Raw genomic sequence first — 12682 nt, forward strand, 5'->3', positions numbered from 1 at the left:
AATATGAAGTAGAAAATGAAAATCACTCTTAACCCCAACACGCAGAGCATTAAGATACACCGTTAAGAAAGAGCAAAGCAGCAAACCAGCCCCTGAAGGCCGAAGCTGGCAACACTCTCACAGCCGGGGCCTTGGTCTTGTGGACAAAGAATGTCGCCTGCCATTCTCTTATTGAGTATATCCAGCACCACAGAATACCCACAGTAGCCAAGGCCACTGCCACGGTGAAGTTCAAGGAAAAAACCACTCTGTACTCGTGTCTGCACGAGACAGAAACAAAAGCATCATCCAAACCACAAAAATAACCAAACACCCCCCTATTCTGGCTTACAGGTTACTGTTGGTTTTGTTTCTGTAATATTCATTTATTTAGCCACGCCGGGTCTCAGTCGCGGCACGTGGGATCTTCCATCTTCATTGTGGCATGTGGGCTCCTTAGCTGTGGCATGTGGGCTCTAGCTCCCTGACCAGGGATCATGTTTCTTGCATTGGGAGTGTGTAGTCTTAGCCTCTGGACCACTGCGGAAGTCCCTGCTGTTTTTGTTTTGTTATTACCAATTATAACCTCATTCCATTCATCTTGATGTGAATTATTAAGACATCAAGTCATAAAATCACCCCCACTTCCCAGCAGCCTCCAGTCCAGAGCAAAGCCCCGCTTGCTTGAACCATCCCCCAAGGCAATGACCACAAGCTGAAACTTGATACTAATTCCTTTCTAGCAGCTGCTTCTTGAGATGCCCCTCACTCCCCATAAATCCCACTATACATGTGTTCCTGGTGTCCTTTGGCTGATGAGCACTGACATCATAGATTTTGGGATATATCCTTCCAGACATTTTTTTCTTTGACTATAGATATATTTTTTATTTAAAAAATGAAAGACTGTAATTCTATTTTATGATCTGCTTTTTGTAAAACTAACCACCTCTTAAGAAAATTATTTTCAACAGCTGCATCTCCTGCTCTATGGATGCTACAGACATGCTAATACCACTTCCTGTGTGATTCTATATCTCTCTAAGCTCTGTGAGAGTAGGCTCATGTGCTTTTTTCTTTTTTAAGTATATCTGCACCCATTCATTAGCGATAATGGTCTTGGTCTTTGATTTTCTTCTTTGCACAATCTTTATCGGCTCTATCGATTTGTATCACATTTACTTAAAAAACGGAACTTGAGATTTTTTCTTCCTTTGCAGTGTGTGTTTGCACATTCTGTCACGTCCAATTCTTTGTGACCCCATGGATTGTAGCCCGCCAGGCTCATCTGTCCATGGGATTTTCCAGGCAAGTATACTGGAGTGGGTTGCCATTCCCTTCTCCAGGGGATCTTCCTGACCCAGGGGTTGAACGCAGGTCTCCTGCATTGCAGGCAGATTCTTTATCATCTGAACTACAGGGGGTTCCCAGGTTGTGTGATACAACCAAAAAAAAAAAAAGGTTCTAAAGAGTTCTGCTAACTTCAGGACTGACAGGTTCATGAAGGGTGACTAAGGGCAGGGAAAGACAGCAATTTAGAGAGAAATCTCTTAACCTCCTTGGGCAAGCATTTGTCTCAGCTCCGTTCTGCTTTTGGAACCTTGCTCCAGTCTGGTTAGGTATTTCTCATACTCCCAGGCACTCCTCGCTCCTGCCAACACCTCTCCCACCACCTTGGTCCTTGACTGACTCCCTCGCCTCCACTCAACAAGGACTAAGTTGCAGAGGGGCCCATGGATAGTATCAAGTGAATGATGGCCATGCTTCTGGTGATTAAATTCTGCACTGAGCAGTAAGGAGCTTCCATTTTCTTGACCCGGAGCTACGTGTCCAATATGGTAGCCCCCAGTCACATGTGGCGTTTACAGTTTACATTAACTAAAGTAAAATTCAGCTCCTCAGTTGCACAAGCCACATTCAAAGTGCTCAAGGGTCACACGTGACTCATGGCTACGCTATTGGATGGTCCCATAAGTGCCAGAGAATTAATGCTTTCAAACTGTGGTGCTGGAGAAAACTCTTGAGAGTCCCTTGGACTGAAAGGAGATCAAACCAGTCCATCTTAAAGAAAGTCAATCCTGAATACTCACTGGAAGGCCTGTTGCTGAAGCAGAAGCTCCAATACTTTGACCACCTAGGCGAAGAGCTGACTTATTGTAAAAGACCCTGATGCTGGGAAAGATCAAAAGCAAAAGGAGAAGGAGGAAGCAGAGGATGAGATGGTTAGATAGCATTACCGACTCAATGAGCATGAATTTGAGCAAACCCTGGGAGACAGTGGAGGACAGGGGAGCCTGGTGTACTATGGTCCATGAGGTTGCAAATAGTTGGACATGACGGAGTGACTGAACAGCAACAATAATTACAGCATAACATTTCCATCTTTGCAGAAAGTTCCACTGGACAGGGCTTTCTACATATTTCTCACTAAAACCAACAAGGCCATAGTGTAATTTTCTATGTTTTACTAAGAGGCACCCCTTCCTTGAGACACCTTACTGACGCCTGCAGGGAAAAACCAACCAATAAATACTCAGATCTACAACCATGCTGTATATGACACCCACCGCTATGCAGTGCACAACCCGCTCCATCACATGCAGCAATCAATGAAAGTCCTTCATCGATCCTTTGAGTTTCATTTCTCTCTGCCTTTGCCACTTCAAACCATGGCCCCTTATCTTTTCCTTTTCCTTTTGGGGTGCAGATGGGCTGTGGTTTGCACTTGGTCCTTGTTATTAATTTCCTGTAACTGTTGAAACAAATTACCACAAACTGGGTGGCTTAAAACAACAGAAATGAATTTTCTCACAGTTCTGGGAGCAAAAAACTCCAAGGTCAAGTTGTCCTCAGGGCTGCATTCTCTCCAAAGTTTCCCTTCCAGCTTCTGGTGGCTTCAAGCTTTCTTTGGCTGCATAGCTTCAGACTCTGTCTCTGTCTTCACTTGGCCTTCTCCTCTGTGTTTGTGAATTCTCCTCTTCTACTTTTTACAAGGACACTTGTCATTGGATTTAGGACACAGCCAGATAATCCAGGATGACCTCATCTCAGGATTCTTAATGATATCTACAAAGACTCTTTAAAAACAAGGTCACATTCACAGGTTTTGGGGGCCAGAACATGGACATATTTCTTGGGGAGCCACCCATCAACCCACTAGAGTCCTATTGTGTGAGTGTCTTAATTGCAACCTCTGAAACAAGAGGGAAGGGGACAGGATATAACCTTTAAGAGAATGACATAGTCATTGTGGATACAACATAACCTGATTAGAATCTACTAGACCCAAAATGGTGGAAGGTTTGACTTCCAGTAGACCTTGAGCCTCATTATACACTCACTGTAATATATCCATATGCTGAACACCACACCCACTGGTGCTGTGACAGTTAGACTGACCACAGAAGACCAAAAAGTGGGCAGCAGCCCAATTCCTAGAAATCCCCACCCCTTCTCCAAAATGATTGGACAGTCCTCTCATTCATCAGCCTAAGAATTTACCCAACCCATAAAAACTAACCACTTATTTTGGGGCCTCTTGCCACCTGAGATGGCCCACACTCTGTCTGTGGAGTGTGTACCTCTCAATCAATCTATTGACACTTCTTACCTATCACTTTGCCTCTCAATGAAATCTTTCTACACCAAGACACAAAGAACCTGATCTTCATTAAGTCCTGAGACCAGGTGTGTGATTTCAATGAAAAGACAATGGGTTCAAGTCCCAGCTCACGGGTTAAAATCTCAATCAGAGTTTGGGCTGGGTTTGAATTCCATCGGAGTTGCACGGTTTCATCCCAGGTGAGAGACCAGGTGTGCGGCCTCACCTCCATCCGGACACACTCAGAAGTCCTCTGACAGATGCGTTTTTCTCTGAACTGAACTATCTGGACCCGAACCAAGGTTCCCTCACCACCAGGAGACATGCCCCTTGCTGTAGGCAATTGTACTCCTGTCAGTAGAGCAGAGGGTGACTTGCTCCTGCCCACCTCAGAACCATCTGCAGGGGTCCCCACCCCTTCTCAGAGGCACATGTTCATCTCTGTGGGAGAGTCTCCAGCCTTCCAAGGCCCCCACACCACTCTGTAAGCACAGCTCTGCCCAGCCAGCCCCCCGAGGCTTTGGAGGACAGTGCATTGATAAAGACTGGACTAGACACGTGGAAGGAAAGGGAAGAGGAGAAAGAAAAGAACTGTAATAGTAATAATAAGATAGCTACTAACACTTCCACAGCACCTACCATGTACCAGGTACTATTTTCAGTCTTTTACAGCTGATAACATTGCAATCCCAATAACAACTCTGGGCCATAGATGCTCTCATCCCCACATCAGAGGCGAGGGATCTGAGGCAGAGAGGGATTGAGGATCACCCCCTAGTCTGAGCCAGGATGGGAACCCAGGCAGTATGGTTCCAATGGTCACACTTCAGTCAAGAAAAGACGTTGCGTAGGCTGGATGTTTCTGGAGTCTCAGAGGAGCTGCAAGCTGTGACAGAAGAAAGGGGCTTCTGAGAAATGCTACTGAGTCAACCCTCAGCAGAGGAGGTGCAAGTAGAGCTTGGAAGTCCTTTCTGACGACGTCTGGTTAACAAACATCTGTGAACAGACTTGGAGCCAAGAGCCACCAGGCTGGTATTACCACGTCCAGCCTCCATCTCCTCTCGTGTTTCCCCATCCAGCCAACACACATGGGTGAGTCAATAAAGGAAGTTCATGACGGGAAGAAGCAGAGCCTTCCCTCTCATCTCCCAGCCCCCACGCTCTCCCCACCATTCTCAGAGGTTTCTTGTCATCCTACTGCTGTGAGGTGTTGAGGGGGTGGCATGGTGACCCAAGGGGGCTGCAGTGCCAAAGACACTCTGAGAAATGCCCAAGATAAGGAAGGCTTGAGCCCTCTGTGGGAGACATCTAAGAAGGGCTAAGGGGGTAGGCATGGTGCATTATGGTGGCCTATATCCTCCAGTTTAACCAAACTCAACCCACCACACAGGCTGGGTTTGAGAGGCTGGTTTGCAGTCCGTCAGGAATCACCAAGTGAGCCATCCGAGAGCAGGGACCAGGGACAATCCCCAATGTACTGCCGAGAGACCACCACGGTCTTGCCCAAGCGCTCACTCAGCTCTGTGAGAGGAGGGTCGAGAGCCCAGGAGATGGGGTTCCCGGCGTGGACACAGAGAAGTACAGCTGTTTCCTTTCAGCATGATTTTCTAGTGGAAATTTCACAGTCATGAGCCAAGTCTTAGGGGCAGCAGAGGAGGCAGGAACCTAGCACAGCACAGTAGAAAAACAGAGTAAAAAGTAGATATTTCCTCCTGAACTAGATCGGAACTCCCCTGGGCCGCAAAGAGGCACAGAGTGGACCCAGGTTTAAGACTCAGAGAGGTCTGGCTGGGAATCCTCAGGCTAGCATTTCTGTGTGACCTGAGAGAGATTCCACGACTTCTCTGGACCTCTGTTTCATCTTCTGTAAAAATTGGGACTAAAAGCACCTCAGAGGAGATACTTACCAAAGCCAGGCTCTCTCGTAAGCTGTCCTTTCTTCCTTCCTTTCTCAACACCCCAGTGAGTGCTCCCATCCAACATTTCAAGCTGAGACCTCCCAGGGCAGGCCTGCCCCCTTTCCGCCCGCTCTCTCCCCCTTGTTCGCTGGGAAAGGACACAAGAGCAGCTCCCACACAGCTCTGGGAAGAAGGCCCCTGAGCAGGGCTAGCAGAGCAGGGGGCAGAGGGCCTGCAGGGTCTTCGGCTGGCCCAGAGGCCTCAGGCAGGCAGGCTCCACGCACCTTCAGGGGAGGGATCGCAGGACCCTCATTATCAGGGGTTTCCCTGGGCTCCTGGGGAGCAGACCCCTCCCCAGGGTACCTGTGGTCAGCACACACAATAGTCGCCCAGCGAATGCCCACAGATTGGCACCTCAGCCTTGCAGGAAAGGCCCACGGGCATTCAGTGACCTCAGCCCCAGAGAATGTGGGGCAGTTCAGTGTTGGGCCTGAAGGAGAGGTCAGTGCAGGCTGGCCCATCTACGGGGTCAGCTGAGGTGCGGCTCGGTGTTACTATACTCCCGGGGGGGCGGGGGCGGGGGCGGTCAGGGCGACCTCTCAAGCCCACGGAAGATGGCCTGTGGTGTGGTCTGGGGGCCCTGGCGCACTTGTAGATCTGTTGGCAGCTGCCCGGAGAAGCCTGAATTGTTTCCAGGTTGTTTTCCAGGCTTCCTTCTGCAGCTGCTGGGCCCTGCCTATTCCCTCCAGGGAGGCAAAGCTCAGAGAAGAGGCCCAGGGCCTTTTCCCAGGGCCGTGGGAGGGAGGCCTGGAGCCAGAGGCCTGGTCTCCCTGGAGTCTCCGACACCAGGCACCAGGCTAACAGGCCAGACTCCTTTCCAGAGGTCACTCATCCAACGTGGCCAGGTTGAGCAAATGAAAATACATGATGCCCAGCTCAATTTGAATCTCAGTTCAACAATGAATAATTTTTTTTTCATATAGGTATGTCCCATGCAATATTTGGACCATGCTTTTACACTAACAAAATGCTCATTGTTTTATCTAGAATTTACATGCAACAGGCCATCTTGTATTTTATCTGGTAACCCTGGCCCCACCTCATTCTTTAAATTCTAAGAATATCCCCCTTCTCTGCTTCTTATCTGGGAGGAGATATTTGAACCTTAGGGCACCCTGGTTATTTTTTAATGTTATTGTGGATTTAACTTAGTTTTAAAACTCTGGAATATCACTGACATTTGTAAACATTTTTGAAGCTGATCTATTTTATTAACTGGTTCAGACAGTAAAGAGTCTGCCTGCAATGCAGGAGACCCAGATCCCTGGGAGAAGGGAATGGCAACCCACTCCAGTATTCTTGCCTGGAGAAATCCATGAATAGAGGTACAGTCCAGGGGGTTACAAAGAGTTGGACATGACTAAGTGACTAACACTCATTTTTCATATCATAGTCACCTAGTGTAATAAAAACCGCCGAAAATTTTTAAAAATAAAAAACTTCCAATAGTTCATTTCTTTTCCTTCACATTTCTTTCTTACTTTTGTTACTTTTGTATGTTTTGGAAATGTTCTGCTAGTATATAGGAAAGCATCCTATTCTTACCTTATTATCAGTGCTAAAGGAAAATACTCTTTACCTTTCTCTTCTTTTCCTTTTAGGAAAAGCCCACCTACCACCATGTACCCTGTTTCCCTTTGAAAAGGGAGGCAGCTAGGTTGGTCCCATCTCTCTCAAAAGGGGAGCTCACAGGTGAATGACAGACACCCCTCGCATGTGGACACTGTTGAAATTACTCTCTGGACTTGGAATGTTCTGAGGGCCAGCGCCAGAGAAAATCTCCAGGGAGGCACGCTTGGGGCTTTGGAAAGGTGTCTCATTCACTTTTGTCTCCTTCTGCTCCTTTTCCCACAACCCCCACCCCGCCCCACCCAAAGTATTAGAAGTAGCAACACTCCAACATCCAATGGCGCAGGGTAGACACAGGTCCAGAGGTTCCAGGTCTCTGCCTCTGGGCGTCATGGCAGGGACCTGAGTCTGTGTTAGTTGCTCAGTCGTGTCCGACTCTTTGCAACCCCATGGACTGTATCCTGCCAGGCTCCCCTGTCCCTGGGATTCTCCAAGCAGGAATACTGGAGTGGGTTGCCATTCCCTTCTCTAGGGGATCTTCCCGACCCAAGGATCAAACCAGGGTCTCCCACACTGCAGGCAGATTCTTTAGCATCTGAGCCACCAGGGAAGCCCGGCAGGGACCTGATAAAGTGTTAGCCACTCAAGTCGTGTCAGACTCTTTGCAACCCAATGGATTGTAGCCCACAAGCTCCTCTGTCCATGGAATTTTCCAGGCAAGAATACTGGAGTGGGTTGCCATGCCCTCCTCCAGGGGCTCTTCCTGACCCAGGGATTGAACCCGGGTCTCCTTCACTGCAGGCAGATTTTTCACTGTCTGAGCCACCAGGGAAGCCCCTAATGCAACACAGAGGCTCTGAACACAGAGGGTCTGCCCTGGCAGCCCCCCGGCCCCTCCAAGGCCCAGCTGCTCCTCTGGGTCCCTGGGGAAGAACCTTGGGGAACATCCAGCTCTCTCCAGGCAGCACCCTGGCAAGGGCCCAGCCGGAGGCCCGCCCTGCCCAGCGTCCTCTGACGCAAGCTGTCCTCAGCCACGCCAGGCAGGGCCTCCTGGGCCAGCCCGCACCACTCCCTCCCTCCTCCCCCCGCCTCCTCCCACGCCTCCCTCCCAGGATTCCCGAGGACTTTGTCAGGGGTGCCTCACACCGACATCACACCCACCTTGGCTCACAGAGAGTGTGAGACAATGTATCTGCCACACAGGGGTGGCTCTGGTGAGCTCCCAGGTGGCCACCGGGACAAATGACTTAATAGCACTCACCCACTGCCCCACAGCCTGGCCGGGAGGTGTTCCCCCATCGTGCATCATCTTCTCCCATCTCTTAGGGAGCAAAGTGGCTAAGCTCTGTCTCAGATTGAAATAGCTGGGGTCTAACCCTGGCTGTCTCACCCACTAAGTAGTCGCTTGACCTCTCAGTATCTCCGTTTTCTTACCTGGGAAAGGGAGGTAATCATCAGCTCTGCCTCCTAAGGCTGCTTCGAGGATGAAATGAGGCAAGTAAGGAGCATATTAAGGAGCTCAGGAAAATTCCTGGCACGTAGTAAATGCTTATTAAACGTTAGCTGTTCACCATTTTCTAGACTTGCCAGATGTCTTCTGGGGTCGCCAACGTCTGGTCTCTGCAGCGGGCAGCACACAACCCCAGGCACTAAAGGGGAGACGAAACATGAGCACGGTTGTTCTGATCCTCTGCTTTCGGGTCCCCTTGGAGAAAATCTGAAAGCACCTACATGGTAGACTCCTCCTGTGCTCTGTGACCACTTTCCCATGAATCCTTTGAAGGCTCTTCCTGTATTGGGGTAAAATCCCACATTAGACGCCCATCCTCCCCAAGGTGAGAAGTCAGAAACTGCATTTCCCAGCCTGCCCTGCAGCGGGGCACAGTTCACCATCCAGGTTCCACCAATCGGATACATCACCAGAGACCTCGAAGAAGCAGGAGGCCGAAGGCACCTCAAAGGCAACTGACTCGCCTTCATACTTTCCTACATGTCTCTGTAGAGGTTGTTATGGCTTGAATTGTGTCCACCTCCCAGAGAAGAAAGCACACTGGAGTCCTAACCCTTTGTACTTCAGAGCGTGACATTTGTTGAGGATAAAGTCTTTCCAGAGATAATCAAGTTAATAAGGCCATTAGGGTGGGCTCTAATTTTATACGAGTGGTGTCTTTATAAAAAGGGGAAATTTGGACACACACACAGAAAGAACACTATGTGAAGACGCAGGAAGAAATCGGGGTGACTCAGAGGGAACCAACCCTGCCAAGACCTTGATCTTGGATTGCTAACATCTAGAACTGTGAGAAAATAACATTTCTGTTGCTTAAGCCACCCAATCTGGGGTGCTTTGTTATAGCAGCTATAGGAAATGAATGCAGAGAAGCTCCCAGGCTTTTGTGTCAAATGTAAGCTCCTGAGAGCAGGAAATATTTATTTTCTAGATGGTGTCCAAGAAATATGTTCAATATATGAATGTCCTCTTCATAGTTCAGAGCAGAGGACAGAGGAAAGCCCTACATTCAAAGACTGCCCACTTCTCATCCACTACCACTGGCTTCAGCAGTGGTCAGAGGACCATGCCTGCCCCTCCCGCTTGCAGAGGCCGCAGGGCCCACACGATGCAGTCGGGTTGCAGGAGCTGTGTGGACCGCCCTGTGACCCTGTGGCTCTCAGCCTGACTGACTGATGAAGAGAGCATAGACAAAGTATTCTCTTAACTTTTTTTCATCTTAACTTTTTTCATTCTCTTACCTTTTTTATTGGAGTAGAGTTGATTTACCAACTCTTTCATTGTAAAACCCAAAGCCCACCAGGCGCAGGGAAGGTTTCAGTAACTTCCTGACCCATCCTTTTCCATGGCACGGCACAGCCGCCCCAGGGGATCCGTGAGAATCAGCAAAGATGTACTGTGGGCAGTACAACAGTTCCTGTTACATGTTGCTAGGCCTGACTTCTTTGGGGCCTAGTCTAGCTTCTTTGAGGCAATGGCCTGGGGGAAGTGGAAGGGTCTGCACAAGAGAGTTGGCTAGTCTGAGTACGGTTGGGCGGGACCTTCTCTCATTGAGACTGGGAGCTAATGAATGTGTGTCTGTGTGAGCGCACACAAGAGTGTCTCTGTATGGGGGAGGGGAGTGGACCTAGGGAGGCTCTTTCTCAGAGGAAGAAAAGGCAGATGCCCATGTCCTGTGGAGTTAAGCGGCCTGTCCAGGCCTTTCTCCACCCTCATGTGCAGACCAGAGGATAAGAGGGGCTGAAGCCACCCAGACGGGTCACCAGGAGCCCACGGCTGGGACGTGGGGCGCCTGCCCAGCAGGCTTCAGCCTCCAGGTCTGGGAACGGGCCGCCTCCTCTGTCAGGAAACGTGAGCCTCCCACTTGCACACGGGGCGGGCGTGTCCCTCATACCGAGCCCTTTGTGGCCAGAGGGGAGTGCGCTGGCCCCGGTTTGTTCTGGCGGTCGCCCAGGCCCTGCCCACCTGCAGCCACCCCACCCAGGGGCTCCCCGCCTTTCTTCTCCAGCCGCCCCACCCTTCCTCACAGCCTGCAGCCGCCCCGAGGAGGGCAGGGCACTAGGGAGGAGGCCTGGGCTCCGCCAGAAGGGCGACCTCGGGAGCTGCTGGCTGCAGACCCGGGATGACTCTGAGGATGGCTCCTGGGGAGCAGAGGGCTCTGGGGCCGGCTCCCGAGGCTGACAGAGCGGTGGTTGCTGACAGCCCCCAACCCCTGAGCACTGGGGGCCTGGAGAGAACTCCGAGGCAGAGAAGCGCTTCCCGCTCACCAGGTCCGGGTCAGGCAGGAGACAGCATGATCCGGCTGGGGAGACACTTATTACTGGAGGAGGTCCAGAATTATAGCTGCAACCGTTGGTGTTCCTTTTAAAAATTAAAAAAAAAAACACAAACCCCACGAAAAATCTCATGCTTGTCAGAGCCTTCCTCCCTCGCTGTCGGCTCCCGTTATGAATTCATGGCACTTTCTGTTGAGAGTTAATTATACGTTGTATGAAAGATACAGGGCTTCCTTTGACATTTCTTTCCCTCGACGGGCCCTAGCTCTTTTGGAGGCCTTCCCGCGCTCCCTCCCAGTGCTGCAGGGAAGAAGGCCCCTCTGGCCAAGCCTCCCCAGCTCCCCACTCTCAGCCCGAAGGCTGGGGGCCTCCCAGAGCTGGTGAGCAGACGAGGGTCCTGCCCACCCCGCTCTCATTTCCCATCCACTCCGGCCAGAGCGCTGGTGATTACCACACAGCCCAACCGGAAGGTGTTATTGAAAGGCGGCCACACACTTTGCCCACCTTTCCCACCTCCCCCCCCACCCCCCGCACACACACAAACAGGTCAGGTCAGGCACAGGGCGACCTGCTTCCTGAAGCCTGAAGCCATCACTCTAGAGAGGGCCCCGGGAGGGGACATGCCCCTGTCAGGCTGGGGCAGAGTTCCACAGCTGCTGGAGCTCTCAGTTCTTTTTTTTATCATGGCTCCCACACATAGTTGTCTTCATTCTCAGGATATTTCGTTCTCCCGATGGCTCATCTTTTCTCCCTGAAGCAACAAGTGTGGACGAATGCCCTGAACGCTGGCCTCCTTGTGGTGTTGAGTTTCACCTACTGACTAGATGGCTAATCGCGCTGCTGTTTCCCTTCTCTGCCCCACCCGAAGCTACAGCTCCTCTGGGTCTTGACAAGTCACAGCCCACTGGACTGGGAGGGTGGTCTCAGTCAGCCCCTGCCCTAAGCCGGCATGCACCTCAAAGTGGAGAACTTTCCGTCTTCCAACATCATTCCTCTAAACTAGTCATTAAGGGCACCTCAGTTCAGTTGTGTCCGACTCTGGGACCCCATGGACTGCAGCACGCCAGGCCTCCCTGTCCATCACCAACTACCGGAGCTTACTCAAACTCATGTCCATCGAGTCGGTGATGCCATCCAGCCATCTCATCCTCTGTCATCCCCTTCTCCTCCTGCCTTCAATCTTTCCCAGCATCAGGGTCTTTTCCAATGAGTCAGTTCTTCCTATCAGGTGGCCAAAGTATTAGAGCTTCAGCTTCAGGTTGTGAGTTAAATGTGAACACATCTATAATTATGACGCTGAACTAACGGCATGTGGAATACATGCTTGGTAATAGGGCAAAGTTTTTTGTGTGGGCTGACATTCTCCTGCAACTACTTTTCTTAATTCCAACCTAGGCTAGGGGCTTCCCTGGTGACTCAGACAGTAAAAAATCTGCCTGCAATACAGGTTAGACCTGGGTTCAATTCTTGGGTCAGGAAGATCCCCTGAAGAAGTGAATGGCAATCCACTCCAGCATTCTTGCCTGGGAAACCCCATGGACAGAGGAGCCTGGTGGGCTACAATCCACGGGGCCGCAAAGAGTCGGACACGACTTAGGGGCTAACACTTTATCTCTTATTAGGCTAGAATCTGGAATGTTAACTCGTTTTCATTATTAGCCTAACATAAATTAAGACACACTACCTGCTGTTGCTTAATTCCAAAATAAAATATAATTATGAATTTTCTATTCTTTTGAATATTTGGTTTGCAGCTTCCTGTCCTAGGGACAACCAAGAGTGAACTTTA

The 12682-nt window shown here is 50.3% G+C and overlaps 1 long non-coding RNA gene across 1 annotated transcript; it reads right to left on the reverse strand.

The window, feature by feature from the left end:
- Positions 1-2284: 2284 nt before the first annotated feature.
- Positions 2285-12115, reverse strand: LOC136144969 (uncharacterized). Its single transcript, XR_010658662.1, has 6 exons — positions 11995-12115; positions 10885-10978; positions 9859-10013; positions 8839-8897; positions 8542-8756; positions 2285-5245 (listed from the first exon to the last, which is right to left on the reverse strand). It is a non-coding gene; the product is annotated as an uncharacterized lncRNA (long non-coding RNA).
- Positions 12116-12682: the final 567 nt, after the last annotated feature.

This window comes from Muntiacus reevesi, chromosome 12 (assembly GCF_963930625.1).
Source record: "Muntiacus reevesi chromosome 12, mMunRee1.1, whole genome shotgun sequence".
Lineage (NCBI taxonomy): Eukaryota > Metazoa > Chordata > Mammalia > Artiodactyla > Cervidae > Muntiacus > Muntiacus reevesi.